Raw genomic sequence first — 6,135 nt, 5'->3', positions numbered from 1 at the left:
GTGCGAAAGATAAAATAAAAGAAGTTATCTATACTGTATTTTTGTGTATAGAAGGTACTAACCATGTCGTAGAGTTTTTAAATAAAACAGAACTGAAGAACAGTTTGTCAGCGGCTCACCACACAGCCATACTTAGGTTTTTGTTGGGAACAAAAGTACTATTGTTTTACTGTTTTACCATTCGGTTTGAGTTCTGCTCTATATATTTTCACAATAGGAGACCTTTAGTAAAATATTGGAGATTACAATCCATAGACATGGTATTGTACCTTTAACCCCAGTGACAATAGCTCGGGAATTACAGGTGCCGATAAGGCATCGACAAAAGTTCAATAAAGTAGCAGAGATACTAATAGAGTAGACGTGCATAGCAGGGCGGATCTATCTACACTGGTCACACACATTAGAGACGAATTAAAAGGTGTGACGTGTACAGGGGTTCGTATCCTATTACCTATTGTCTATACTACAAGTAGCTCACAGGGTCACATTACCTCACACATATGCTATACTGATATGGGTCACAACACACTTAACCATACTCAAGTGTATGTTTATGTGTGTTGTGACGCCAAAACACTTTTTTTATGACCGCCACGTTTTTGGGAAGCTTACGACAATCAACTAAACACCTAAAAGCAGACGTACATAACAGACTCAGGAAACTGAAATTCGGCCATCAAAGATGCATCTTAGACGTGCTAAACGGATGCTTTAACGCTTGGCACCGCAACTCTGGAGCTGCTTTGACTATCCCTCATAAGTCTGTTAAGTCATTTTAAGCCATATTGGAATTATTGTGACCTACAGAAACTGCACTCTACAATAAGAGAACAGCGAAGAACGTGATTAGCTGATGGGAAACCCCAGAAAAATCGTGTGACATCTTACAAAAATACAAAGGGGTAAAATCCATCTTTCAACGTAAGCAGCGAAGAGCGCGCTAAGCATACGAATAGGCCAAGGTCCGAGATCTGCACGAATATGCGAGTGTAGATATTGGTACATTTTACAGATTCGTTCGGAAAGGTCGTTCTAACAAAGAAACCTGCGATGAGCTTAAACTCGATAGTAAAATCATAAGGGATCAAGAAAAGAAAAATCATTACTCAGGACTGACGAGATAAAATGATAATAATGAGTCTGACAACGAGTTTCAAAACACACAGAGAAAACGAACTGATGAGAATAGTTGAAACAACATATTTTGAATTGCGTATGCCATATTAGACGAAAGCATCACATATGATTAAGTTAAACGCGGATTAAGGAAACTACCCCTGGTAATCATCTTGTCATGAAAGAATATTTAATTGAACATTGCCAATATGCGGGCGAACAGTTTGCTACTCTTTAGCTTAATTTGTTAATGCCATTGTAATGAAAGTCAGATATCCAATGAATTTTAAAGGGGCTGAAATTCATTCCCTAAGAGTAAAAATTATAATTATATTAAAGAAATCCTTAATCGTCACCTGACAGTCTAAAACTCTCAATTGACCCAGATCGGTGATGTAATTTTACCGCATGCGCGTCATCAACAAGGTCAAATGTAAACATCGCGGCGAAAGAAAAAGATGCATGTAAAAGTCTTGACAGGCACGAGGTATCAATACCGTTATATATAACAACAACATATAGGTAGGAATACTACACTTGCATCATACATGACCATTGAAAACATTTATTTACGTATAGTATTGCTGTCTTGTCCGCTAGTTGAGTCCGACATGGCTGATAGACGGCGTGCTATTGTTGTTACATGTATCTTCACTGCCTCACTTTCGAAACCACCACGTGACATATATGAATAGATCTGCGCTAAATTTACGCGGGGCTTCCCCGATATTTCAGTGGTCAAAACTGGACATTGCAATCAGAAGTTGACCATCATATTGCCATAGCATAACTTTTGGAANCCCCCGACCAGCCCCTTTAAAGAAGGTATTGTGATAACGTAGCAAGTAAAGGTAAATGGTTATTAATAGCTATCCTGACATCACACTGACATTCATAAAGCAAAATTTAATCATAATTTTGCGGAAATCAGAAGAAATTCCATATCCTGCACCATTATAGCTAGACGTTCGGTCATTGTTTGGTAGCATTTTGGCCGGTTTTATTACAAAGGAAAGTTTACAACATTATATGGACCGTAGATCTGTAAGTCATTTGTTGCATTCCTAGACAATCAAAAGGCATTTTACTGGGTTGAGTTTAATAGATTATTGCACAGGCTGTCGCTGAAGCTCATACATGGCAAGGTGAATCTCTTCACATGATCGGACCCTTTGAGCAATGATAAATGACCTATATGGCAAGGTCATCTATCATTGCTAAAATGGCAAGGCAGATAGTACTTTGCCATGAACGACGCTTTTCATGACGTTATCGGTTCCGATAAACATTCTCTGAAAAGCACACGCGAAGTTACTGAACTATATATATATATAAACTTTATTTCTTTTACAACATTTATGAAACGAGTTTGATCAATTTATATTAATCATTCTTGTAAGCCGGGATGTTAGCGCCCGTAAGGTCTTAATGGGGTCATATGAGAAGAAACCGGGAAGTAAAGGTCATATGGAAAGAAACCGGAATACCCAGAGAAAACCGACGCGGTCGGGCAGGTGACCTTTTGCGATTGGCAGAAAGTTTAAAAGAATCAAGACTATCTGTGACAGTGATTAAGCATAAATTGCACAAGCGGTGTTTATATTTCATCACCAAGATATGTGACACATACACTCTGCTTTTTCCCCAATTCCTACTATTTTAGATTTGGCGCCTCAAAGTATCAACACCGCGTAGTGATCTGAGTTGGTATGACAGGACTTTTTTTTCAAATGATAACATTTGGTTAGTAATTTGGCATACTTTGTTAGAAAATAAAACAAAGCCACTACTATATTAAAATAAGCATCAAAGGGAATTTAACAATGAATTCTTTATATTGTATTATGTTTTGCACGTATAACTATATTTTGTTGCGTAGGATTGTCTAGTCGTGCTAGCGTTACATGTAACAGGATATACAGGATATAGAGCAAGTGGTTTCAGCTTGATGTGTTTCCTCGCCTTCCGAGGTAAGATTTTGTTGATAAAATGTAATAAACAGAATATCTACGTGACCTCTGTAACAACAAATATATTTCACTCGGGCGGCGCACTTGTTAAAGATTTATAAATATAAGCCACATCCATGGTATAGGTTTGATGTTACGGAAGAAATTGTTAGATGTCCTCTATATTTCTATATGAACGATCACAGAATAACTTTTGGGGTGAGTAAATGCAGCAGATTTTGTTATTTTACCTGTCACTGTCGGGACCTAACGTTTTATACACATTATATTATGTCGTTTGTCGCATACAGTGACTGTACAGTCGAATATCTAAGACATGAGAAATATGTATCGGAGACCCCAGAATACGTTTGTCCTATACGTGTGTTGCCGTTGCCCCTCCCCAACAAATATCAAGTTTTAAATTAACATCTTAACAGTCCCCATATCTATTACATCAAAGAAAAGGCTAAAGCAAATGTGTTAGACGGAGCAAGTAAAGATAACTTACAGTGTGTGCGTGCGTGTCCTAGTTTCGTTATCAAATAACTGTGAAGCAGATTACCTGTACGAATACGTTGCCCCTGTAGTACGATGGCTCGCATAAGCCGCCATGACAATGCAACTGCTCTAGTAAAAAGGAGTTAGCCATATTTCGTAGGTACATGTCATGGCAACTGCTTGAATAAACAGTACTTGTCAATTTAAAATGTGTCTGACAATTGCCTCAGAAGCAGTTGTTTTGTCATGCGTGGCCAGTATATGCCATTTCGGCAAACGTCTGGCTTTTGGCACAATTCCACACCGATAACGCATGATTGCAACACAGTACAGGTATATATAGGGACACATGACACCCATTGGATCCTTCATGAAACGTGTTCTTTCAAACATGGTCCTGTCTGGTCTCAAAGTTTTGGTATGATCTGGTCTGGTCTCATGAGTCAGACTGAAAACGATTATTTCATATTATGTCATGGTATCGATTAGTAAATGCCGATGACTTCTTCAAATAAATAATTTATAACGTGTTGATTTCTCATCGATCTAGATATGACTCTATATGTAGCCGTTGTCTGAATCAATTATCTTTAACACGTGAAGAACTCAAATAGAGTGTCTTGTGTGGAAAGTTTTGATAATGAAATATAAGCTCTAGATGAAAGTAAGGTTAGTCAATCAGGGTATTTGTTTGGTTGTTTGGGGGGGGGGGGGGGGGGGGGGGGGGTATATCCTCACAACAGCTAAGATCGTTGGAAAACGGGGGTCTTTATACACAGCATTAAAAGGGTAGGGAGGTGGACAAATACATATCATAGGTTTCGCAATGGGGGCACCAGATCATTTTTTGTTTCTTCAACGTCTTCAAAGCGTATGACAATTAACAAGAAACCATAGATTCTGCATTGGCCCCACACTTGTCGGTTCTTAATAACGATACACAGATGGATACAGCGAGTTTTTTCAAGAACCTGCGGGACTCCACTCAGGTTGTCAAAAGTGAAATAGTCAAGCTCGTAAAAGAACAGGACTGAATTCGTAGTATGTCTATTAATTATATATACATTTGATGCTAATTTTGCATCGCAAGTCTGCTATCACAATGGCAAATAATAAAAGGGAATTGTAAAATTAACATATTGTTGTTACAATTTTGATCACTGTATAGTTGCAATAGTGGTTAAGGTTAACTGATAATGGTACAGTGTGGATATAGGTTTCCCTCCCCCTTTTACGGGCACATGTACGTGTTCATGTACATATGCCAACTTTTATTTTGCTTTGTTTGGCTGGTCGGTGTAAGCACACTTTAAATTGACACATATCGTTGGAGATATCATGTAGTATATAAATTACTGAACAGAACAGACCCCTCCTGATACCAGCAAGGATAAGGCTGCTTATCTAGTGGCCTGTCAACAGTATTTTTTGTTTAGAGATTAGTTACCAATTGCTTATCTGCATAAGGAATCACGTTTGAACGGCATTTAAAAATCACCACATGTTAAAATAACTTGTTATATAGTTACTACCAAATCATGTACCCATATTTAGTATTATTTAAATTGACTGTAATACAGGGAGCCTGATTATGGAATGCTCGACTCGGCATCCTTCTGACCCAGAGCTGTCCCGCAAATACCGTTAACGTAGCGCGTAATGTAACATTAATAGTAATGTTAACGCTACCCTCTCACCTTCCATGAATTCATTAAAATCCTTACAAGTGTCGGTTCATCCCCATATCTGAATCTAGGCCTAGAATTCAATTCAGAAATTTGTCGATTTATCATTATTCCAGCAATGTAAAAAGATAAAATTTATGAAATATTTACGACTGATCCATGCCACCAGACCAGATCATTATGTTCCCTTTTAAATATTTATTTTTCATGTTTCCGCTTTTCATGTATACTCAATCATTGACAATGGCCAATCAACCTTTGACTATACGTATGGAGACTGGATGAGGATGCATTATTGTCAGATATGAAAGCATACCGGTAAATATTGATTTCGGGTTATGTTATTATCGTCAATTGTGATGTATTGAGTTAGAGAGGCCATTGTACTCAGTAATGACCCCAACGGGAACACCTTTACTGTGTATCAAATTACGTGTTATCGGTACGTAATGTTTATTGTGTTAAAAGGCAGACTTTTGCCGAATTGGCTGATATTGTGACGTGTCCCTACTAAATATGGGCAACTCCTTATTACTAGAGCAGTTTCCGTGACGTTTACCTTCTAAATATGGGCAACTCCTTATTTCTAGAGCAGTTTCCTTGACTTTTTCCTTTTAAATATAGGCAATTCCTTATATCATTGCTAGAGCAATTTCCGTGACGTTTACCTTCTAAATATGGGCAACTCCTTATTTATAGACCAGTTTCCGTGACGTTTACCTTTTAAATATAGGCAACTCCTTATATCATTGCTAGAGCAGTTTCCGTGACGTTTACCTTCTAAATATGGGCAACTCCTTATTACTAGAGCAGTTTCCGTGACGTGTCCCTACTAAATACGGGCAACTCCTTATTACTAGAGCAGTTTCCGTGACGGGTAA

The 6,135-nt window shown here is 38.0% G+C and overlaps 1 long non-coding RNA gene across 1 annotated transcript in view; it reads left to right on the top strand.

Moving 5' to 3' along the window:
* The first annotated feature begins 3,012 nt into the window (after positions 1–3,012).
* LOC110455483 overlaps positions 3,013–6,135 on the top strand; it is a 15,381-nt gene continuing 12,258 nt past the window's right edge. Inside the window, exon 1 of the long non-coding RNA XR_002463453.1 lies at positions 3,013–3,089. This is a non-coding gene — a long non-coding RNA (uncharacterized LOC110455483). The remainder of the gene's footprint in view (positions 3,090–6,135) is intronic.

Source organism: Mizuhopecten yessoensis, unplaced genomic scaffold (genome assembly GCF_002113885.1).
Source record: "Mizuhopecten yessoensis strain PY_sf001 unplaced genomic scaffold, ASM211388v2 scaffold8231, whole genome shotgun sequence".
NCBI classification, from domain to species: Eukaryota; Metazoa; Mollusca; class Bivalvia; order Pectinida; family Pectinidae; genus Mizuhopecten; species Mizuhopecten yessoensis.
This window is presented reverse-complemented; position numbering and strand designations above follow the sequence as displayed.